Raw genomic sequence first — 26,173 nt, forward strand, 5'->3', positions numbered from 1 at the left:
CAAACTGTTTTATCAGTATGTAAATAAATCCATCCTGACCTCAGACCCACATTCCCTGTAGAAGGTTGATAAGCAAAACCATCTGAAAAAAATGAAATCGTTTGGAAAAACAGTCAACTCATCGCCAGATCCGATGGAGCAGTGTGGTGCAAGTCGATGAAAAGCATACGACGCCGCGCCGGAACGCTACACCGCTGGGTCGCCGACGCCATTAAAAGCAAGGGCACTAACACTAAGGGCGCCCTGGGAATCACAGCGGTGGAGGCAGCGGGTAGGTGGAAAGAGTACGCTGAGGGGAAGGACTTCTCCCGTGACGTGTTAGAAGAAGAAACAGGACACTACATAGAAGAGGTAGGGAATGCAGTATTACAGTCAGAATTTAAAAGAGTTGCGGAACACTTAAGTAGGGGTAGATAATATTCCATCGGAATTTCTAAAATCACTCGAAGAAGTGGCAACGTAACGGAAATTCTCGTTCCCCTGCAGAATCTGTGAGACGGGCGATACCAAACTTTCGGAAAAACATCATCCACGCATTTCCGAAGATTGCAAGAGTCGGTAGGTGCGAGATTTCGCTTAGCAGTTCATGCATCGAAATTGCTGACAAGAATAATATGCAGAAGAACGGAAAAGAAAATTGAGGATGTGTTAGATGACGATCAGCTTCGCTGTGAGAAAGATAAAGGCGCCACAGAGGCAGATCTGACATTGCGGTTGATAATGGAAGCAAAGACAGAAGAAAAATCAAAATTCGCTCATAGGATATGTCTACATGTAAGAAGTGTTCGATAACGTAAAATGGTGCAAGATGTTCGAAATTCTGAGAAAAATAGAGGTAAGCTATAGGGAGAGGCTGGTAATATGCGATATGTACAAGAGCGAAGAGGCAACAGCAAGAGTGGTAGACCGAGAACGAAGTGCCCGCATTAAAAAGGGTGGAAGGCAGGGATGTAGTCTTTCGCCCCCTACTGTTCAGTCTGTACATAGAAGAAGCATTGACGGAAATAACAAAGGTTCAAGAGTGGGATTAAAATTCAAGGTGAATGGATATCAAAAAGAAGATTCGTCGATGACATTGCTATTCTCACTGAAAGTGAAAGAGAATTACAGGAGTTGCTGGATGAAATAAACAGCTTCATGAGCAAAGAATATATGCCCAAGAGAGATGAGAGTAATGAGAAGTAGCAGAAATTAGAACACCGACACATCATAATTGTGGATCACGAAGTAGACGAAATTGAGTTCTCCTACCTAGGCAGTAAAATAACCCATTGCGGACGGAGCAAGGAGGACGTATGAAACAGACTAATACTCGCAAAAAGGGCAGTCTTGGTCAAGAAAAGTCTACCAGCATCAAACATTGGTCTTAATTTGAGGAAGAAATTTCTGAGAACCTACGCTCGGAGCACAGCATTGTATGGGAGTGAGACATGGACTGTAGGAAAAAGAAACAGAAGGAAATCGAAGCGTTTGATATGCGGTGTGACAGAATAATGCTCGACATTAGGTAGACTCAGGAGGTAGGGAATGAGGAGGTTCTGCGCAGGATCGAAGAAAGGAAAACATGGAAAACACTGACAAAAAGAAGGAACAAGACGACAGAACAACTGCTAAGACGTCATAGAATAACTTCAATGCTACTTCACAGAGCTGTAGAGAGTAAAAACTGTAGAAGAAGACAGAGATTGGAATGCATCCAGAAAATAACTGCAGATGTAGATTGCAAGTGATACGCTGAGATGAAAAGTTCGGAACAGAAGAAGAATTCGTGGCGGGCCTCATCAAAGCAGTAAGTAAACCGATTACACAAACAAACAAGGAGCGTAGGGGACGCTAGAGCATCGACCGCGTTAGCCGAGCAGAGAGGTGAGGGTGACGACGGCGAAAGTGTGGGGATCCCGTAGAAATATTGAAACAATTGAAAAATTTAGACAGAATGCTGAAGACATACGTTCGGTCTGGCTATTGAAGAAGAAAATTATCGAACAGTCTTACTGGTCGAACGTTTCAGCGGAACGGAAGCAAGAGTCCATATAAATTACACAATGCGTTTTTGTCCAAAATTTCGCAGTCAGACGAGGAGTGGGAAATGGACAAATAGCTTATGAAATTAGCCGACATGTGGTATAGTTTTGTTAGAAAGCATTTAATTGCTTGGCAATAATCAAGGTAATTAATAAAAACTTAATTACTGATGAGGGAAATTGAAATGTTAAGAACAGAGAGCTCCTAATATGTAACAAAGCTTAATGATGCCATCACGAATCCCTGAAGCACACTCGGGTTCTTTTGGACGAATCTCCTTTGAAGACAACGCGGCGGGTTCTGCATATCATCAGGATGGTCTGGTCTCCTATTGGCAACAAACTTTACGCATCTAGCAAGAACAAAACCGCTCACCACTTAGAGCAACAGTTCTAAGCTCGAACACCCTTCATGTGTCCATCCTGCCAGCAAATCTAGCAGTCAAACTGTGCCATTAAGCTTTCTAAAGGTGCAGGCTTCACACAATGAATTGTCTCGAACTGCCTCCTATATGGCAACCAGCATAGGTTCTGAAGACATCGATCATGCGGAACACAACTCGCAGTTTTTCACACGACATCCTGAAAGGCGTGTATCTAGACAGTCAGGTAAGTGCAGGATATGACTCACCGCCAATCCCACGCTTACTATCAAAAGTTCGATCGCATGGGACATCAGGCGAAATTTGTGACTGGATTGAGGATTTCGTTGGTAGAGGATAGCATGTAATCGTGGGTGGAGAGACATCAACAGATGTAGAAGTAACATCTGATGCCCTGCCAAGGAACTGTGTTGGGATGCTTGCTGTTCGTGTTGTACATTAACGATCTTGCAATGTTAATGTTGACGTCAGACTTTCCACACATGATGTGTTCTCTGCAATGAAGTACTGTTTGAAAAAGAGGCACAAATATTTAATTTGACGGATCGTCATAAGATTTCGAAATCGTGCAAAGATTGGTTGGTTGGTTGGATTAAAAGAGGGGGAAAGGGACGAAACTACGAGGTCATCAGTCCCTTGTTCCGAATAAAACAATGCCCCAAATGTGAGAATAAAACGAACGAGACTGAAAAATCAAAATGAAAGGAAAAATCACAAGAACGTTGAAGGGCAACAAACATGTAAATGGACAAAAGGGGACAAGAAAACCACAGGAACGCAAGAAACCGGATGAAGAGATTAAAACAACAAAGCAGATTGCCATTGCTGGCTGACCTTGAGAATACAAAGGAGAAGCCAGCCACTCTGCAACACATTAAAACCTCCACCCTAAAAGCACTAGGGTGGAGGCCACAGAGGGACAAAGGACATGCGATAAAACTTAGATAACTTACTACTACATTTTTCAGTTATGTCACGGTTTTTATCGGAATGCGATATTATACAGTTCATTTTCGAGAAGTGACGAATTTTTAAGACCACCATATTGTTCAGTGCACGCAATTACAACCTCTGCCACATGGGACGGACCTGACCTGCCAAACTGGTCACACAGTCTTCGGCATTAATGCCACGGTGTGGCTGCTCAAATATTCACCCAACCCCGCCATGTTTCCTCTTGGGACGTAAACTCGGCTGGAAGCTGGAAATATTGTGAAACAAAACTCATCCGACCGAATGACTTTATTCCACTGGTCCACAGACCAGGTTTTGTGGCGCCGGGACCACGTTTTCCAGCTACGGACGTTTGCATCACTGGTGAGTGGCTCTGTAATTCCATATCGCCCTGCATTTACCAGATTACGAAGCTCTCTTCCTTCGTGTTGTTTTGGAGCTGACAGGTTCTGCAGTGATTTTTGCAGCTGTCGCCCCCTTATTTTCGCCAGAGCCCTCTTCAATCACTAGTCCGTCACGATCACTCAGCAGACACTTTCGACCGAATTGTGACTAGCGGACGATGTTTCTCCACCTTCCCTGTACGCGGTACAATTCTTCGATACCGTGCACCTTGAAACACCAAATACCTCAGCTCTCTTCGTTACGGACGCGCGCAACATACGATCGCCAACAATTTGCTTATGTTCGAATTCAATACTACCGACATAATGCACTCACAATTCAATGAACACTGTTCTAAGACTGTGCAGGCTTCGTGTGTCGCAAGCGCCTAGTTTTTTCTTCTGTCATATCACACTTTCACACGCCAGAGCTTTACCTATCCACACTGTGTATAAAACAACATTTTTATTAAGATTCTTATACGTAAATAATAATGGTGTGTGATTCAGCAGTCTGACGCAAGTATTTCTATTGGACGCCACTTCGGCAAATTGGATTTCACTACGCTATTCCAGTTACCCAACTGGCGAAAGGGGCCGTACAGTTTAACCTGGAATCCGGACCACGTGTGGCTCCTTGTCACTCTCCACATCCTTGTAGAGATGAAGGCTCTGTTAACCCTCTAACGGTAAGGTTGGGGTGGAATCCGACCCCTGCGAGTCTGCTTTGTTTATAATTCCCCACTCCCTTTTCTGAGAGCGCTGTGGTTCCAGCTACCCTACCAGCCAGTCGTCCCGGGAGGAGGCCACGTCAGTCTGATGGGTGACCTGCAGCTACCCTCTCTATCCGAAACCTACATTACCAGCGCTCGGGTTGGATCCGGCCCCACCTTACTGTTTACGTCACACTTATTAGTTTCTTTTGTGGGGAGGATTAAACCCCATATTGATGTTTATATTACATCTGAGTTGTGTTTTCTCTTCTAGTATCTTCCTAAAATGGCGCATCAACTCCTTAGAACTCCTGAGGAGGTATACGACGAGTTTCTCCGACAGGAGGCTGAGTCAGAGGATGGCACCAATATCGATGCAGAAAACTGTTCAGAAACCGAGGATGATGTATTATCTAATACTGATGACGAGGATGATGTATTTCACTGTGCGGCAGGAGCAGTCGAGTTTGATAATTCTCAGTCATATGTAGACGATGAGAGAAATTTTGAGCTAGGTAAAGACTTAAAGACAATATGGACCAACAAACCCATCCATTCAAAATTTTCTAGGACACCAGCGTGAAATATTATTACTCATCTCCCTGGTCCGCGTGGGGAGGCAAGGGGGGTCACTAGTGAATTGGAAATATTTTTATTATTTATAGATTCAAAAATTATAGAAACAATTGTTTTGTACACAAATCTTGAAATCGAGAAATCTAGCCAAAAGTACAATACGGTCCAGTGGTTTCATTCGCCAACAGAGAGCGTTGAAATAAGAGGGTTGATGGGCCTTCTCTTCATGAGTGGTGTCCTAAAAAATTCTATGCTCAGTGTAGATGAGATGTTCTCAGCAACCTATGGACCTCCGGTATTCCGTTACACTATGTGCAAGAGAAGGTTTGCATTTCTTCTAGAAAACCTCCGCTTCGATGATAAAGCCACCAGAGAGGCCAGAAAAATCAACGACAAATTTGCGGCTTTCAGACAAGTGTGGGACATGTTTGAATCTAACAGTGAAAAAAATTATAGTCCATCTGAATATGTCACAGTAGATGAGACTCTATTGAGTTTTCGGGGTGCCTGTCCATTCGAAACCCGACAAATATGGGTTGAAAATAATGTCACTATGTGACGCAAGGACATTCTATTTTTTGCGTGGCATTCCATACACTGGGAAGGACAACAGAATAAAGAGGAGACCTGGAGATTTGTCTTTACCTGCCCAGTATGTTTTGCGCCTGACGGAATCTATCAGGGGTTCTAACAGAAACATTACAGCGGACAACTGGTTCTCCTCAGCGGAGGTGACTGACGCCCTCCTCAATAAGAAACTCACATTTGTAGGTACATTGAGGAGGCTGCTTTCCGCTCCGGTAGGCTCTTCAACATATATGTATCAGGACTACAAAACTTTGGTGTCATTTACCCCAAAGAAAAATAAAAAAGTTTTACTGATATCGTCTATGCACTTCTCTGGAGAGATAAATGAAAAATCAAATAAGCCTGAAATTCGGGAGTTCTACAATCTAACTAAAGGAGGGGTCGATGTATTAAATATGCTTTGCCACAGCAGGACCACAAAAAGAAAATCGAGAAGATGGCCCACGCGGTACTTTTATGCTATTTTAGACATCGCTGCTATAAATAGTGTTATCATTTACAAAAGCAATAACAAAATGGGCAGCTTTTCAAATGACGCGAGAATATCATTTCTCAAAAATCTTGCGCCCTCTTTCACAAAACCTCTTATGGAAAAGAGGTTGAATAACACACATCTTCTCCATGAGCTCCGTTCGTCTATTGGAAAACTTTTAGAAAGAGAACCAATCGAATTAGACAAGCCTACCCAAGCACAGCCACTAAAGAAAAGAAGATGTGATTTTTGAGACAGATCAGAAGATAGGAAGGGGAATGCTTCTTTTAGTAAGTGTAATCGTTCTATATGTGGGGAGCATAAAGTTATATGACCTGGCTGTAAAGAAACTGAGATGTGATAAATTGTGCCAAATATGTATTTTCACGGCTGTATGTGATCGTTTCCAGGATAACATTATACATTTATTATTTGTTCCCATTACATTATGTGTACAAAGATATTTATTATTGAGAACTTTATATTTCGAAACTGCTGACACTATATTTTCTACAATTAGTATCTTCAGAATTTCTGAAGCACTCAGGTTCCTAGTTGATGACTGAATCTATTGATTTTCACTATGTTTTCACTAATTTTATAGAGAATATTTCTATTAAGGTGTTTTTTGTAATCAAGTTCCTATTTTTTTCCAAAGTACTTTATATTCTTACTTATTGACTATAAAAATAAAAAAACTTGTTGTTGTAACAAATATTGTGTGTGTTTAATTGATAATAAAACTTTTTCCCATTATTCATTATTTTACCCCGAAAAAGCGATATTTGGAGGGTGGGGTCTGATCCAACCCCACCTTACCGTTTATGTCAGGAGACTTCACCTTACCGTTAGAGGGTTAAAGGCAGACTGAAAACTTCAATGGTCCGACCGGGATTGTATCCCAGGAGCTTTCGTTTCCGAGCCGCACACATTGCCGCTAGACCACCAAGCCCAAAAGTAAAGAAATTATAAATATCGGTGCAAATATTTTCACCTGACGCCATTTCAGTGGCGGGCGAGTCAGTCGGATCGGTGCTGTCACCAGTAGTCGAACCCGGGTCCACAGCGTGATTTCTGTTTCGTGTCACACACAAATGTGAGTTACTCGTTCCAGTTGCGTACAACAATAATTTTAACCATGTTAATTAATTTTCAAGTGCCGCCCAGGGCACAAAGCGTTCGGATCGACAGGCGCGTGCAGCGGAGTGCGTCATTCCGATGACGTCACGACGACTAGCTTGACCTCGCGACGGTAGCAGGAAAAGCGCTCGTGTGACTCACTAGTTCTCTTATAATCTGTGTGAAAGGAGGAACTGCGACATCGTCCCTTTGGCGCAGAGGATAGCGCGTTGGACTTCTAATCCAAAGGTCGCGGGTTCGATCCCCGCAAGGGATGAAGCATTTTTAAACGCCACTGATGCGCGGAACTTGCATTCTACTGCCGCACTTTGCATTCCTTGTCCTCTCCTTCGTCTGTTCTACCTCAGACACACATGAAGCCGAATACGCCGAGACTGCAAAACTTTCTGAGACTGGGCGTTTAAAACACCGCTTTGTGTTACACCAAGCTGAATATATCATTTTGTAGTCCTGCTAAACTTTGTACATGGTCCAAACAAGTACAAACTTTTAAAACTAGTCATTCTGAGCACCTGTGAGCCTGAAAAAGTAGTAGTGCACGCTGCGCTTTTGCGGATCATCTGATAGAGGAAAGCCACCACAAACTATACTGAAACGGACACTTGGAATGTGCTGAGGACGCTGCACACCTGCCTTGCTTGGCTGCAGGCTTGGACTGCGTCTGCACTCATATCCAAGCACCCATTTCTCGCGGTGTTTCCGTATTTTTTTCCCAACTCCTGAATGTGGTACGTGCCTTTCCAGGAAACCAGTCGAAACTGTGCCTATGTGTATCAGAAGATTTCTACTTCAACCGATTATTTCTGTCCTGTCTCGGGACTTTGGCCTTTTCTTTTGTTTGTAGTTGTAGACAAGAAAGGGATTTAGAAATATACTCGTGTGTGAAATACACGGAAAAGTTGTATCAATCACTGAAAATGGATCACTTTTACTCCACTAGCATTGTCATAGTCTAAGAGGAGACAGAAATCCTTCAGAAACTGCAGTATATGAAGAAGAATCTCTTCACGTCACACATCGGTCCACGTAAATTTTTTACTATATATTTGATATTGAAATTCTAGTACTAAAAGCTTCCATGAAACGAAACGCTTCTCATCTGATGCTTCTAAAAGTGCCAAAACTCTTCTGAAGATTTCTTGTCCCAGTTCGAAACCAGCCACGGGGACAGAGGACGGATGTCGACATTTGTTGTCACACAAAGTAAATCGGTGGCTGATAACGTCTGGTAGAAAGTCAGCCACCCACTGTTGTTCAGCAACAGTATTACGAAGAATCTGACCACTGAAAAAAATCGAAACAAGGTACCTGCATTAGATGATGATGACACCCATGGACGAACCAACGACGGCAGAATATTTCACAAAATGCATTGTAACCATCAGTTGTTAATTGTCTCATTAGTGATCCGCCGGTTTCACTTCTTAACAATCATCCAGGATGTAGGGTACAACTAAAAACTGAACACCGTCCGAAGAGGTCGGTCGACGCGGATATGGAGGGGCATGTGGTCAGCACACCGCTCTCCCGGCCGTATTTACGAGACCGGAGCCGCTACTTCTCAATCGAGTAGCTCCTCAGTTTGCCTCACAAGGGCTGAGTGCACCCCGCTTGCCGACAGCGCTCGGCAGACCGGATGGTCACCCATCCAAGTGCCAGTCCAGCCCGACAGCGGCAAGGCCATTGGCGTGGGGTACGACAATTTGTTAAAAAACATCCCAGGATGTCTGTGTCTTTATGTTTCGCATAAAATATGACTGTCGGTATCCAAAGACAAATTGATTGTAAAACTGTGGATAATTTCGATGTGGTTCAGCTTCAAAAGAATATGGGACGTTTTTAACTAATCTGTTGTACCCTACATTCTGGGTGATGGTTAATAATCGAAACCGGTTGATGAATAATAGGATACTAAACAGATACTGCCTAAAATGCATTTTATAAAAACGTTAAAAATGACAGAATATTCCATCTGATGTGCAAGATGCATGAGACGGGCGAAATACCCTCAGAGTTCAGGAAGAGTTTTGTTGTTGTTGTTGTTGTCGTCGTCGTCGTCGTCGTCGTCGTCGTCGTCGTCGTCGTCTTCTGTCCAGAGATTGGTTTGATGCAGCACTCCATGCTACTCTATCCTGTGCAAGCTTCTTCATCTCCCCGTACCCTACTGCAAACTACATCCTTCTGAATCTCTTGGTCTCCCTCTACGATTTTTACTCTCCGCGCTGCCCTACAATACTAAATTTGCGATCCCTTGATAGCTCAGAATATGCCCTACCAACCGATCCCTTCTTCTAGTCAAGTTGTGCCACAAATTTCTCTTCTCCCGAGTTCTATTCAATACCTCCTCATTGGTTATGTGATCTACCCATCTAATCTTCAGCATTCTTCTGTAGTACCACATTTCGAAAGGTTCTATTCTCTTTTTGTCTAAACTATTTATCGTCCACGTTTCGCTTCCATACATGGCTACACTCCATACAAATACTTTCCGAAACGACTTCCTGACACTTGAATCTATACTCGATGTTAACAAATTTCTCTTCTTCAGAAACGCTTTCCTTGCCATTGCCAGTCTACATTTTATGTGTAACCGTTCCAAACAACGCAGGCGCCGACAGGAGTGAATATTATTATCAATTTAGTTAGTCACGTTTGCAAAATACTGACACCAAATATTCACCGAAGATTGAAAAACCTGGCAAAATCCGATCTCGAAGAAAATCAGTTTGGTTTCCGGAGAAATCTAGGAGCACCCGAGCCAATACTGACCCTACGATGTATCTTAGAAGATAGGTTGAAGAAAGCAGGTATTCGTTTATAGCATTTGCAGACTCTCTTTAAAAATTTTAATGCATCACGAATAAAATACAAGGAGCAGAAGTTCATCTAAAACCTGTTCGGAAGCCAGAGTGCAGGTCCAACAGACGAAGAACATGAAGAGGAGGTAGAAGAAGAACAGGGAGTGACAAAGGGGTGCAGCTTATCTGTCATGTTGCTCAATATGATCTTTGCGCTTAGGCAAATGAAAAGCTTACGTAGAGATTCATTCCAAGAGGTAGTCACGATCCCCATCAACATGTCTTTATCCGACAAAACGCCATCGAAATATTACAATAAGAAATGTCACTGCGCCTATCATTTCATTGAGGCCTTACGTAAGGTACAATTCATTTTGTGTATCATAAGCTTTGTTGTATCTTCTGAACAGACATAAAGTAATGGTAAGAAGTGGTGGCCACTGGCTCGCATACTGCCTCGGTAATGACTGACTGAACAATCGCTTGCTTTCAGTCCGCCACCTTAGATGACTCATCAACATTAGAACGGTTAAGCATGGAGGTGGAACTGTGATGGTGTGGGCAGCCGTATCATGGAATTCTGCTGGTCCCATCATCACTCTCAAAGGCCGTGCTACAGCCAACGATTATTTGGACATGTTAGGTGAAAAGTGCACCCCATGATTCAAACATTGTTCGCCAACAATGATTCCATATTTCAGTACGATAATGCGCCCATTCACACAGCCAGGACAGTACAACCGTAGTAGGAGAAGTATGCAACTGAACTTCAGCGTCTTCCCTGGCCAGCACAGGACATTACGGAACCCTCGTGGGCGGTATTGCAGCGCAGGCTCCGCAGCAGTTTTCCACCTCCCTCGTCACTACAGGAGTTTGAAGAGGTTCTGATCGAAGAGTGGCTCAACATTCCATTGGTGAGTATACAATTATCATATGCCAGTATTCCAAGAAGAATCGCAGCTGTATTACGGGCAAATGGGGGTCCAACCCCTTATTAATAAACTATTCCCAAGTAAGCACAGGTGTTCACATTTTTTCTGTCCCCTGTACATGACAACGACCGATTTCCGTCGTGTCCGGTTTATTCCTTCGTGGTGCGTCTTTTTTTTATTTTTGTTTTAGTGTGGGGGCACCACAAAAGACGCTACAGGTGTACATATTAATTTTTACGTGTGCGTGGTGTAGGTAAAGATATTAATGTGTTACCTCCTTGAAAATGCCTAATTTTATTTATCGGCCACATCTATTACCGACGCATCGCTCGGGGTAGGCAGGTTGCTCCACGTCGATGTAATCTGCATTCGTTCGCTCTGTAATTTCTAGTTTGCGCGGCAGAAACGCAGAGGTTTGGAGGACTGTGAGTACCAGCTGCAGAAAGAGAGGGGTGGACAGTGAGGACTAGTAGAGGAGAGACGACGCCAGCAGGAAGCGCCGAGGGCACAAGCAGAACAGAGGGGCCAGGCCAGCAGCGCGACCTTCACGGCTGTGGACCGGCGGCGTCCTTCCGCGTTGCACAAGACTGCCGGCAGCGGAAAAAAGTCCCACCTGCCGTCCTAGCGTGGTCTAGGACAGGCCGGCGCACGCGGACCCTGCCCGCTCTGCGTGGCGAGCCGTTCAAGTAACGCCAAGCTAGGTAGCTCCCATACCTACATCTATACTGTGTGGTGGAGGGTACTTTCTGCACCGGTGTTATTATCGCCATGTCCTGCTGTAGTGCAGCGCGAAACCAACGATTCTACATCTACGTGATTACTCTGCTATTCACAATAAAGTGCCTGGCAGAGGGTTCAATGAACCACCTTCATGCTGTCTCTCTACCGTTCCACTCTCGAACGGCACGCGGGAAAAAACGAGCACTTAAATTTTTTCGTGCGAGCCATGATTTCTCTTATTTTATCGTGATGATCATTTCTCCCTATGTAGGTGGGTGCCAAAAGAATGTTTTCGCAATCGGAGAAGAAAAATGGTGACTGAATTTTCATGAGAATATCCCGTCGCAACGAAAAACGCATTTGTTTTAATGATTGCCACTCCAATTCACGTATCATGTGTGTGACACTATCTCCCTTATTTCGCGATAATACTAAACGAGCTGCCCTGCTTTGTACTTTTTCGATGTTATCCGTCAGTCTCACCTGATGCAGACCCCACACCGCACAGCAGTATTCCAGAATAGGGCGGACAAGCTTAGTGTAAGCAATATCTTTGGCAGAGCTGTTGCACCTTCTAAGTGTTCTGCCAATGAATCGCAGTCTTTGCTTTGCTCTACCCACAATATTATCCATGTGATCGTTCCAACTAAGGTTCTTTGTAATTGTAATCCCTAAGTATTTAGTTAAATTTAGATCCCTCACATTTGTATGACTAATCGCGTAATCGAAATTTAGCTGATTTCCTTTAGTGCTCATGTGAATAACTTCACACTTTTCCTTATTCAGGGTCAATTGCCACTTTTCGCACCATACAGATATCTTATCTAAATCATTTTGCCAGGCGGTTTGGTCATCTGGTGACTTTACAAGACGGTAAATGGCAGCATCATCTGCAAACAATCTAAGACGGCTACTCAGATTGTCTCCTATGTCGTTAATGTAGATCTGGAACAATAGAGGGCCTATAACACTTCCTTGGGAACGCCGGATATTACTTCTGTTTTACTCGATGACTTTCCGTCTGTTACTGCGACCTTTCTGACAGGAAATCACGAATCTAGTCGCACAACTGAGGCGATACTCCGTAGGCACGCAGTGGATTAGAAGACGCTTGTGAGGAAATCTAAAAATATGGAATCAATTCGACATCCCCTGTCGACAGCACTTATTACTTCATAAGTATAAAGAGCTAGTTGTGTTTCACAAGAACGATATTTTCTGAATCCGTGCTGACTACGTGACAATAAATCGTTTTCTTCGAGGTACTTGACAATGTTCGAATACAGTACATACTGCAAATCGACGTTAGTGATATAGGCCTGTAATTCAGCGGATTACTCCTACTTCCCTTTTTAGGTACTGGTGTGACTTGAGCACTTTTCCAGTCTTTAGGTACGGATCTTTCTGTGAGCGAGTGGTTGTACATAATTGGTAAATATGGAGCTATTTTATCAGCATACTCTGAGAGGAACCTGGCTGGTATACAATCTAGACCGGAGGCCTTGCCTTTATTAAGTGATTTAAGCTGCTTTGTTACACCGAGGATATCTACTTCCATGTTTCTCATATTGGCAGTTCTTCTTGACTGGAATTCAGGAATATTTAATTCGTCTTCTTTGGTGAAGGACTTTAGGAAAACCATTGCGCCACAGTGTGACATGGACTCTGCCTCGTATTATTCTTAAAGTCTTTTCGCGAGATACCACGCCGGAGGAAGTAACGTTACAAGGTGCGGCTACGAAATAACGGGACTGTTGCTGTAAAATAGTTTGTTTCAAAAACATAAATATTTAGTTATCACCCCCCTCAGTATACTCCCCTCCTGTGTCCCTACAGCGTTCCATACGAATTTTCCAGTGATGGAAACAGTGCTGGAAGTCTTCCTCTATGAGCCCCTTGATGACGTGTGTCGCTTTTGCTTTCGCTGATCCAACGGACTGAAATCCGGTTCCTTTTAATGCAGATGTGACCTTAGGGAACACATACACGTCAGGTGGTACTGGGGCAGACGGGTAAGGTGCGTGGTCCCCAAACTGGGACGCTGTACGTCGCTAGGAACTTCATAACACAACCCATGACTCGTTCTTCCACAATTCGGGTCGTCTCCTCCTTATTTTCTCACGGAATTGAGCAAAAACCTCAAGGTACTAATGTTCGTTAATAGTTTGGCCTTTAGGGACCTAGTGAAATACACAATTCCATGAATATCGAAGAAAAAAAAGAAGTCGTCATCGCTTTCAATTTTAATTTGCTATTTCGAGCTTTTTTCGGTCTCGGTGAAGCCGAGCCCTTCCAGTGCATCGACTGGCGCTTAGTTTCTAGATCAGAAGTGAAAAACCAAGATTCGTCACTTGTTATCACTCTATCCAAGATATTAGGATCATTTCCAATGGTGAAACTTCCTGGCAGATTAAAACTGTGTGCCGAACCGAGACTCGAACTCGGGACCTTTCGCTTTGGCGGCAGAAGAAAAGCTGTGAGGACGGGGCGAGAGTCTTGCTTGGGTAGCTCAGTCGGTAGAGCACTTGCCCGCGAAAGGCAAAGGTCCCGAGTTCGAGTCTCGGTCCGGCGCACAGTTTTAATCTGCCAGGAAGTTTCATATCAGCGCACACTCTGCTGTAGAGTGAATATCTCATTCTAGATTGCCAATGGCATTCAAAGTATCAGTACAAACATTTTCCAAAGCTTCTTTTTGTTTGATCTTGAGAATTTTCGGCAGCAGTTTCGTACGCACTTTTCTCATGTTAAAATGGTCATTCACAATTTGCCTTACGCATTTCCTGGCACTTCCTACAGTTTCAGCGATCGATGGAAAACTCAACCGACTGTCAGATCGAACCAGATTAATTACTGTTTAGATATTTTCATCAAGTTTTCCTATTGAAGAGCATCCCAGGCGTCAGTCATTTTCACCGTCTTATAGGCCATCTTGCAACGCATGAACCACTCAAAAACTCGCGTATGCTATGAACAGTCATCGCCGTACACTTCCCTTAGTGAAACACAAGTTACAGTAACAGTTTTTCCAAATTTCATATCAAATCTCACGACAATTCCTTGTTCTATTATTACATTTATCATTTTTCAGGAAAAAAATAACAGCTGCTACATAAGGACACAGCCACATTGATTTGACTACAGACACCAGAGATGCCGCATTCCACTGAGAAGGCTTCACACTCCACTGCTATTGGTCGTTCATCACGGGTGGACTACACTTCCTGCGATTTCATCCAAAGAATTGGAGTCTACAATCTGCCTTACGTGCGATTAATTTTATGCGGTCGTTCCACTTTAAACTGGTCTCTACCGATAATCCCTGAAATTTTATATTTCTCTATTTTTCCACTGACTATTCTGCAACGGTGTAGCCATACACAGCTCAAAAAACTAATGCGACCGCGATACGCACACATACAGATGGCGGTAGTGTCGCTTGCACAAGGTGCAGCAGGGGAGTGCAACGGCGGAGCTGTCATTTGTTCTCAGGTGATTCGTGTGAAAGGGTTTCTGACGTGATTGTGGCCGCACGACGGGAATCCACACAGTCTGAACGCGGAATGTCCTCCCCCTGATAGCTGAGTGGTCAGCGCGACGGAATGTCGTGCCTAAGGGCCCGGGTTCGATTGCCGGCTGGGTCGGAGATTTTCTCCGCTCTGGGACTGGGTGTTGTGTTGTTCTTATCATCATCATTTCATCGACGCGTAAGTTGCCGAAGTGGCGTCAACTCGAAAGACCTGCACCAGGCGAACGGTCTACCCGACGGGAGGCCTCCACTTAATGACGGAGGGCAGCGGCGTCTGCGTAGAGTTGTCAGTGCTAACAGACAAGTAGCAGTGCGCGAAATAACCGCAGAACCCTATGTAGGACGTACGAAACACATACCCATTACGACAATACTGCGAAATTTGGTTTTCATGGGCTTTGGCAACAGATGACCGGCGCGAGTGCCTTTGCTAACAGCGCCTCCCCTGGGCTCGCGACTGGTTGGACTGGTTGGACCCTAGACGCCTGGCCAGAGGAGTCGCGCTTTCAGTTGATAACAGCTGATGGTAGGGTTCGAATATGGCGCAGACCCCACGAAACCGTGGACCCAACTTGTCAATAAGGCACTGTGCAAGCTAGTGGCGGCTCAACAGCGGCGTCGGCTGTGTTACATGGAATGGACTGGGTCCTCTGATCCATCTGAACCGATCATTAACTGGAAATGATTATGTTCGGCTACTTGGACACCATTTGCAGCCATTCATCGTATCTACTACGTCAGTAAGAACTAATAGTCCTGTAACGCTAGCTTCCGCTACGTCGGAAGTTAATTTTAAATCTGAAGATTTCTCTCGGGTACGAAAGCCCTACTGTGTTCTGTATGCTAGGAACTATCCTATCTAGTCACACAGCTGGCCTGATATTTTGTAGCGTAGTATTTTGTTCGAAGGAAAGCTTTCTGGAAGTCGAGGAACACGGCACGAAGCTGGGCGGCGATGTCTACTACCGTATAGGTCTAGAGGGCGAACAGAGTGAGCAGTGCTTAACATGACAATCGTTTGTAGAATCTAGAGGAAACAGAGTGTTGGTGGAAAGCGTCTTTCTCTTTGTTGCAGTGACAGCGGATGGGATTCGACGCTACGCACTCCAGTCGGGAAGTCAGCAAGGCAGCGCATTCTGCCCGCAGGCAGCGGCTCAGCCGTACTGTGTAGCCCGCCAGAGGCGCTTCTGCACGGAGCATCCGAAGGGTTTTCAAAGTCGGTGGTGAACGTATGTCTGGCTCTCGGAGACCGTCACGTACTTGTACCGACGAAGCTACGAACACTTCAACAACCAAGACAATACTTAGACTCAGCCACACTTAACCACCTTTTACAGTCGTCCCATTAAAGATGGCGCGTTTCGTAAGAGCGAAGTTCCATCTTCCGATGTACACCATGGTCAGAACCAGAATACCGTACTGAATAAAAGCTAGATACCGAAATGTGAGATGGTCTCCAGCGAGCAGTTTACAAACGAGGAATGTCGTCACGTCAGAAGATCGGTGGAGACGCTGTAAACCGTAACGTCAATAGGAGCCCGATGGTGGGTTCAACCCCCATCGTTTGCACGAGTGTTCGTTCCTCAAGCGCTGGTCCAGGAAGCTCACACGTGTAGGAGCTCGCGCATACCAGCCGTCTGCAGATCTCCACGGACCTACAAACAAACCTGTGAACGCTGTCACCCTTTTTAAGGCTTTTCTTATCTTATGAAAAACAAAACAAGCTTTTGATAACGACATTAGAGAAAAGTCATTGAAAATAATGGACGACATAGCTTATATCAGCTATCAAAAGTCTGCATAAAGAAGTTTCAGTAGTCTTACATCTAGAAGGCACGTATACAGAATCGATACAAATCAATAAACGGCAGAATCAAGGCTGTAGTTTATCCGCAGCGCATGTCGAATCCTACGATAAACAGTGGTGTACAAATAAAATACTCGGCGAGGCTAAAATAATTCCTATATGTTGATGACCTTACATTAACTTTTTCAGGAGAAATTTACTCATAAAAAGGAATTTATGAACTAAATAAAATACGCTCAGGATAGAATCCGCAAATATCTTCTAGCAAATTTAAATGAACGGCGTTTTGTGTACAATATACCTCGATAACTAAGACACTTGTTAATGAAAAAACGACTGAACATATATTTTAACTGTCTTACGTATTACGTATCGTGTGATGACGATGAAGATATGTAGATTAAGTCGAATATATTTGTAAGTGTTTGTGGAACAATTAATAGAACTTGAAAGCATAAAACATGGAATGATACACGAAGGAAATTTCATAGATCAGTCGCTCTGCCAACCCTGTCATATGGCAGCGAATCCTCGGCACCGAATGAAAGACAAGATGAACAAATGCAAGGAATAGAATGGGAATTTTTCGAGCGGAGAAGAAATGTAAAAGAATAGATAAAATACGAAATGACGATATTCGAAAGGAGTTGAAAATTTGGAGAGTGAAACGAGAAATGGATGAAAACAAAAAGAGATAGAATGAACATCTACAAAGAATGGAACGAAAGAGACTATCACACTGAATAAAGAACATTGAACCAGAAGGGAAAAAGAGATCCTACTAGATCGACAAAAGGATCGGAATCGTCACACACCGCAGCTGGCCTAATACGGAAGTGCAGAAGAAGAACAAGAAGAAGAAAATGAGACAAATAATATGTCGTTGTAAGATCAGCCAGCTGAGAATGACAATTTTATACTTTAGAAAATTTATATTGGCTATGATTCGCAAGCAACAACATTGCCTTTTCCATCCATCCCGATTATCCACCTTTTTTACATTACAAAAATTAGTCATCACAAATAAATAAGTTAAAAACAAGGATGTTTAAACCCTGTCACTGGAAAGACAAAAACGTTCGAATAGAAATCAGCGTGTCAGCCTACATGATCAGAGGTTTTTAACAGCAATTCGTGAATTGAAATCTGAGCGTTATGTTGGCTACTTTGTTAAATTTGTTTACTGGCTTTAGATTATGATGAAGAGAAATGATCCTGTTACTGTCCGATCGCGAAATTTGTGTTAGCTTAGAAGTATGACACATTGATTATTTGGAGCTAGTGACAAGAAGCAATATGAAATGGGACCATCACGTAAAATCTGCAGTAGGCAAGGAAAATGGAAGACTTCATTTCTTACGAACGCACGGTGACAACTGAAAATTTTGCGCAATGTCAGGATTCAAACCCGGGCCTCTGGCAAATTGGAAACAATCGCCTTAACCAACATGCTAGCTGAAGATGCCCTCAGGCGTGCCTCAGACACTTGTTTCTGTTTCAATACATTAATTACAGTGCAGGTTCAGTTAGCCTGGCACAGTGGTTTGGTCTTGATATCATTTTCTGCCAGTGCATCTCCATTGAATTCTTCCCCGTCAAACCAATTTCATTTCCACGCATTTCAGATTTGTTGCAAGGATTCTGGGACAGTGGAGTGCATCTGTGAAGTGTAGCAAAACGACCATATACGGGCAACACAGAAATCACAAAAGTCATGAGGTAACACCCGATATTGTGTCAGACCACATTTCGCCCGGCGTAGTGTGCCCGACGTGGCATGGACTCAACAAGTCGTAGGAACTCACTGCAGAAATACTTAGCCATGCTGCCTCCACAGCCGTCTATAGATGCGGAAGTGTTGTCGATGCAGGATTTTGTGCGTAACTTGTAAAGACACTGCTTTCCCCCAAAGTCGATAATATTTTTTTTTTCTTTTGTGCATTACCTTGTCATAGTACATACGTATCATTTATTTCAACTATTCTTTATTTGTTAATACGTCACATTGTTTCTTCATTCATTTTGCTACTGTTTTATATTTTATATTGTACGAATATGAATGTTCTGGTTTTATATGCTTTGTAAATCTTTGGTTAGGCTAGGAGAAGTAATGTGTCAGAGAGAGAGAGAGAGAGAGAGAGAGAGAGAGAGAGAGAGATAGAGAGAGAGCGTGCGAGTTGTGGTATCGTGGCCGGTTCGCGGGTGGAGAAATGTTGCGAAGTTCGGCGTGAAAGACGGTGATACGCGGAGGAACAATTAATTACTGTGCGTCTGTTGTGTTAGTAGGAGATCGTGCATTATTAAGTGAACAGTAAAACCTGAAAAGTATATCGAGTGTTTGCTGTGGCGATTTTACATACTGTCTGAACTTGTGACAATTAGCCGTGAACCAGACACCAATGTCGTGTGGAGACACTAACTGTTAGAATTGTGTGAAAGTGGAACAAACCAAAATGTTAAGTAAAAGAACAGTGCTGTGATTTGATCAAGACACATTTATTATATCATCCAAACTGTCTTAAAGACGACGACGTAAATTGAACTGAAGTTTAACGGACTATTATAGTGATGAACACATGTGACTGTTTTCCTGCGGCAACACGGTGAAAGAACTGTGCGAAGTATTGGCATTAACCGGCTATATATCGTAAATACTAAAGACATTGCATAATTCCGACCTACCCGCACCGCGTGATTAATAAATTTTTAATAATAAAACGTCGCGCGCGTAACGACAACGCACACACTGGAATTATTATTATCGCGCCAGTGCTGCCAGCGGATTCGACTACAACGGAGACGTGGACCACCGCCGTAACTGGAATATTAGTGAAACAGGAGGATCCATCGTTATCTTCACGCCACGAACCAGGATTAACTTGACACATCGTCCGCGCGGACCACCGCTGACGTCATCGCACTGCCTGCAGCGACAGTTAAGACATTAAAAGAAAATTATTACACTCACTCTCTCTCTCTCTCTCTCTCTCTCTCTCTCTCTCTCATTTCAGAATTAAAGACAATTGCAGTTAAATTATCTATTTTAAAAATTACTGTACAATATCAAAGTTCAATTTTGTTGAGTTCCAATAAATTTTCTTTCCATTATTTCGTCTTGTTGACAGTGTTGAAAACCCGCCAAATTAAAGTTCAATTAATAATTTTCTTTCAAAATTCTTCTCAGACAATCTGCTGCTCATCATAATTTTGTTTTAATGTTTGTGTGTAACATCTTTTGGAGGGAGTACATATTTTATTTTTTGTGCAGTAAAATTAGCTACCATAGAATTGTGTATAATACCAGCTGATGCTGTCCGCTATTACTGCTTGAAAACTGACCAATAGTATTTTTCCAGCTATTTTCTCATTGACTGTCAGCTTCAAAACAAAAGTGCGTATTTCGTGGGCATCTAGCAGATGCGCTATGTCTATGTAGGCCCCCTACAATAATTTTTTTTTACTTTTGCAGGTTTACTGCAATTATATTGACTTTACTTGTTCATTTGATCCCCGTAATCGCATGTGTATAATAATTGTACTGAATTACCTAATTTATTTTTTTATTTCGTAAACATTGGCATACCATATTTAGATTAAAATTGACGTCTTATTGGCCCCACATAAGATTCTGTACGTTCTGACAAAGACTATGCGAATTTTTTTTTTGTCCATGACTAACAGGGGTAGTCAGATTCCTTGTATAGGTCATGTTTTATTATTTAAAAGGTTTTTTTTTTCAGAAGTAGAGAACCAGTTTCTTTACAAATTGATCTCTCGGTTATATCCCGTAAATGTTCTGTGGGATTCATGTCGGGCGATATGGGTGGTCAAATCATTCGCGCCAACTGTCCAGAATGTCCTCTAAACCAGCCGCGAACAATTGTGGCCCAGTGACGTGGCGCATTGTCGTTCATAAAAATTCCGTTGTTGTTTGGATACATGAAGTCTACGAATGGCTGCATACGGTCTCCAAGCAGCTGATCATAACCACTTCCTGTCGATCATCGGCTGAGTTGGACCAGAGGGCCCAGCCTGCACCTTTATGGCGGCACCACCAGCTGGCACAGTGACTTGTTGACAACTTAGGCTCGTGGCTGCTTGGGGGGTCTGCGCCACACTAGAACCCCACCCTCAGCTCTTACCAACTGAAATCGGGACTCATCTGACCAGGCCACGGTTTTATAGTCCTCTAGTATCCAACCGATACGGTCACGAGCCTAAAAGAGGTGGTGCAGCCAGTGTCGTGCTTTTAGCAAATGCGTTCGCGAGTTCCTCTGCTGCCATAACCTGTCAACGCCAAATTTCATCGATCTGCCCTGACGGATACGTTCGTCGTACGTCCCACATCGAGTTTTGCAGTCATTTCACGCAGTGTTGCTTGTCTGTTAGCACTGACTACTCTACCTTAACGCCGCTGCTCTCGGTCGTTAAGTGAAGGCCGTCGGCCACTGCTTTATCTGCGGTGAGAGGTAATGCCTGCAATCTGGTACTGCCGGCAAACTCTTGAGACTGTGGAACTCTGAATACTGAATTCCCTAACGATATGAGAAACAAAATGTGCCATATGTCTAGCTCCGACTACAGTTCCGCGTTCAAAGTCTGTTAGTTCCCGTCGTGCGGCCGTAATGAGGCCGGAAACCTTTTTATGGTACATAAATTACCTGGGTACAAATGAGAGTTCCGCCAAAGCACTGCCCTTTTGTACCATGTGTACGCTGTACTACCGCCACCTGTAGAAGTGTATATAGATATCCGACGACTTCCGTCAGCACAGTGTATTTTACGGGCTGAACCACCGACAAACTTTCAGAGATGTTAGTGTACTGCAAAACAAGAAAAACTATCCGGTAAATATGGGCTCTAAAATGCCCAACTTAAGAATTACGAGCACTTTTTGTTCTTCACTACTGTGAAACATTTCTTCTAGTGAACAGATGCACAATAGTTCTTAATATATGCATTTTACAGCCCGTGTTTAATGGATATTTTTTTCTTGTTTTGGACCATACTACTTACCCCCAAAATATGGAAGTAAAAGGAGGAGGAAGATTGTTTCGTGGTATCGAAGATTAAAACCTACCCATAGCTATTCAGGTAAGTATTTTACAGCGCATGTTTACTAGACTTTTTTCCTTGTTTTGGTCCGTACTACCAACTCTGAACCTTTGTTAATGGAGTTGTGGTCTTCACGCTGTCTATCACGCAGGTATGGTGCGAATAAGCCAAGAGAAATAAAATTTGATCTGTCGATCTGACTAAAAATCGTAAGAAGTTTCGTTCTTATACAAAGTCAGTAGATCGAAATTATGTATTCAGCCGATCAGTGACCATACTGCATTCGGTCTTCCGAAACTGTTCCGCCACGGACGGTCGTAACACGGTGGCTGTCTTCAGCCACGGCAAGAACGCCCAAGTCCCACATGTCGAGATTACTCATCGTTGACGAGACTACAGTCGCTTAATAGCGGAAAGGTCTGACGACGAGATGACGTACCTGTTAGATTCTCCAGAAACTATACGAAAGAACTTCTTCCCCCTTCTAGTACTTTATCATTGATCGCTGGAGCAGCGAAGCGTACCTATTGCAAAAAAGTACGTCCTTAGCGTTTTCAGGAAGTGTCGTAGGACAGATGCGCATAATTACAGCCCTATGTCGGTGACGTCAATGAGTTGCACAGTGGTGGGTCATGTTTTATGCTCACATGTTACAACGTCTTTGCAGAAAAAAATATCTCTTACATGACAGTCAAGATGGATTCCCGAATCGGAGCTACATTAGCCTCAGCTCTGTCCGTCCACGAGATTCATAGCGTTGCAGACATCGGCACCCAGGTTGACGCCGTGTTCCTCGACTATAGGAAGGTGTCTGGCGCCATTTGGTAAATAAAATACGAGCTTGCCTAGTGTCGGACCAGATTAGGGAAGAGTGATTGCTGGGGCTAACTCGCTGTGAGGTAATATTTCGCCAGTTTTTGATCCACCCTGTGCTTCACGTTCTGTATCGGCCATCTGTAGATTTTCGTCCGGATATTTTCAAAAATAAGAACCATAAATTAGATAAAAAGTGAGGAACTAATTTCCAAAATTTATTTCACCTGATGAAATGGTTGTGATGATATGTGCGCCTGCAGTCGCAGGGAACAATAGGAATGAAATAAGTGCCTTCTTGAAATTATCTCGTGAGCTCACTGCCGGCATATGGTGCTCTCGCTTGTTGGATGCTGGGAAAATGAGGCTGGCCTGCAAAGCAGATATTGCTTGCAAAGCACTCGCGAGACCCATACTGCGTGGAATATTGCTTATGTGTGTGGGATCCGTACCAGATAGGATTATCAGCAGATATACAGCACGCTCAAAGTAGGTCACCACCACCGCCACCAGCCACATGTCTGTTTCACCCAGCCACTGAAAAACCTGAGCTGGAAGATGCTTCAAGATAGGCGCAAACTATCTCGAGAAAGACTACTCACAGTGTTTCAGGTACCAGCATTAAGAGAGCAATATAGCTATATACTGCTAACCTCTGCATGTCGCTCCCGTAGGAACGGCTAAGACGAGATCAAAGCAGTTAGAGCTTGCAGACAGCCATTGCAGACAGCCATTGCAGTAGGCACTGCAGCCCCCGCTACACACGGGAATGGAAGGGCAAATGGCTCAGATGGCTCTGAGCACTATGGTACTTAACATCTGAGGCCATCAGTCCCCTAGAACTACTTGAACCTAACCAACCTAACGACATCACACACATCCATGCCCGAGGCAGGATTCGAACCAGACTGAAGCGCCTAGAACCGCTCTGCCACAGCGGCCAATGGAAGGGCAAGGAAAATAAATTTGGTACTGTCGGAAATCCCGTCTGCTGCCATGCACTTGACAGTGCTTTGCAGAGTACAAATGTAGATGTGTGGTATGCGATGAACCTCGTAAATCAGGAGCGGTTCTCTGAACCACGGCACGATATTACTGGCTACTAGGCGGTGGTCAAGTGATTTTCTGTAAGAAACCCAACGCTTCCCACGCATGTGAAGAAACACGTTAAACGAGGATTTGTAGTTTCAATAAAAACCCGATTCGTACTCTATCAAGGACCAGCCACGGTGTGAATCGGACCTTTTATAGTTGCTACAAATCCCCTTGAACGTATCCTCACCACATGAGCACAAAGCGTCGTGTTTCTCGCAGAAAATTACTTGACCACGCCATTGCAGCTCGCATCTGCTAAGATCACAAATTAAAAACGCAAAATTTTCGATGTTCTACGGTATTAACTTCTTTCGTTAACCGGTATTTGGCTTACAAGGCCTTCAGCAGACTGTAACCGACTATCTTTATCAAAGAGAATAGAGTCCTGGGGAACGTCATTGAAAACGACGTTACACCTGGACACTGAGGTACAAACACAGAGCAAATGTCGTCTTTGACAGAGCAGGTGTAGTGTAACTTAAAGTGTTAAAGTTAAACCGTAAATAAATGTAAAAGGAACAGAGGAGACAATCATTAGGACTATTGTTTTTGTTGTGATCTTCGATCCAAAGACAGGTTTCATAGAACCGTCCACACCGCACTATTCCGTGCAAGCCTCTTCACCTCTGCGTGACTACCGCAGTCTACATCTCTTTGAACTTACTGCTAATATCCCTTTGCCTCCCTCTAAACATTTTTATGCCCCACGCTTCCTTCCATTGTCAAATTGACAATTTCTTCGTGCCTCAGAAAGTCTCCTACGAAGTGATCCCTTCTTTCAGCCAAGTTGTGCCTGCATTTCTTTTTCCCCCCCCCCCAATTTCGATTCAGTTCCTGGTCGCTAGTTACTGGAGCTACCAGTCCGATCTCCAGCATATTCCTTAGCACCACATTCCAAAAGCTTCTGTTCTCTTCTTGTCTGAACTGGTCATTCACCCAAGATTGACTTCTGTACAAGACCACATTCCCTAAATACCTTCAGAAAAAGCTTCCTAACACTTAAATTTGTATTCGATGTTAACAAATTCCTTTTATTCAAAGTTCTTTTTTCCTTGCTATAGACAATCTACTTTTTATGTCCCCTCTACTTCAACCATCAACATTTTGCTATACAAGTAGCAAAACTCATTTCAAAAAATGGCTCTGGGGACCTAACATCTGAGGTCATCAGTCCCCTAGAACTTAGAACTACTTAAACCTAACCTAAGGACATCACACACATCCATACCCGAGGCAGGATTCGAACCTGCGACCGTAGTGGTCGCGCTGTTCCAGACTGAAGCGCCTAGAACCGCTCGGCCACACCAGCCGGCTGTCGCGTTTCCTAAAGTAACTGCCTCATTTTGGCTAATTAAATGCGATACTATTCCTTTAGCTTGTTGATATTCATTTTATAATATTTTTTCCAAGACGTTATCTGTTCCTTTCCACTGCTCTTCCAAGACTTTTGCCGCCCCTGAAAGAGTTAAAATGTTATCCGCTAACCTCGAGGATTTTCTTTGTGCTGCCAGAACTTTAATTCCCTTACATAATTTCTACTTGGTTTTGTTTGTTGCTTGCTTAATGTACAGTTTGAATAAACTGCAGTTATAGCCTAACTCTGTCTCCCTCCCTTCTTAATCCCTGCTTCTCTTTCTTGACTGCCGACTCTTAACTGCCGTGTAGATTTTGTACAAGTTGTAAATAACCCTTTGCTTCCTGTATTTTATCCCTACTACCATCCGATTTTCAGACAGTGTAGCCTAGCCAACGTTGTCAAAATATTTTTTAAATCCACAAATACCGCAAATGCAGATTGCCTTTCTTCTAAGATAAGTCGTCGGGGCATTATTACCTCGCGTGTCGCTATATTCGTCTGGAACCCAAACCGATCTTCTCCGAGATTGGCTTCTACCAGTTTTCCCATTCTTCTGTACATAATTCGGGTTCATGTTTTGCAAACATAGCTCATTAAACATTATTCGGTAACATTCATACCTGACACCAATTGCCTCCTTCCGGATGCGAATTACTACATTCTTGTTGCTGCCTGAGGCTATTTTTCTTGTCTTATATTAAGACTTAGGGTTGAAAAAAGACTGTGTGTGTGTGTGTGTGTGTGTGTGTGTGTGTGTGTGTGTGTGTGTGTGTGAGAGAGAGAGAGAGAGAGAGAGAGAGAGAGAGAGAGAGAGAGATAGTGCAAGGATGAAGTGAA

At 43.5% G+C, this 26,173-nt stretch overlaps 1 protein-coding gene and 2 non-coding genes across 4 annotated transcripts in view; 2 read left to right on the plus strand and 1 right to left on the minus strand.

Annotated features, from left to right (window-relative positions):
- The window catches only part of LOC124552497 (angiotensin-converting enzyme-like), a 227,308-nt gene that overhangs the window by 115,666 nt on the left and 85,469 nt on the right, over window positions 1-26,173 (minus strand). The gene's annotated exons all lie outside the window — the stretch shown is intronic.
- Window positions 7,417-7,489, plus strand: Trnar-ucu. The gene has a single exon. It is a non-coding gene; the product is annotated as a tRNA-Arg (tRNA).
- Trnas-cga lies at window positions 14,182-14,256 on the plus strand. Its single transcript has one exon. It is a non-coding gene; the product is annotated as a tRNA-Ser (tRNA).

The sequence above is a fragment of the Schistocerca americana genome, chromosome 10 (genome assembly GCF_021461395.2).
Source record: "Schistocerca americana isolate TAMUIC-IGC-003095 chromosome 10, iqSchAmer2.1, whole genome shotgun sequence".
NCBI lineage: Eukaryota > Metazoa > Arthropoda > Insecta > Orthoptera > Acrididae > Schistocerca > Schistocerca americana.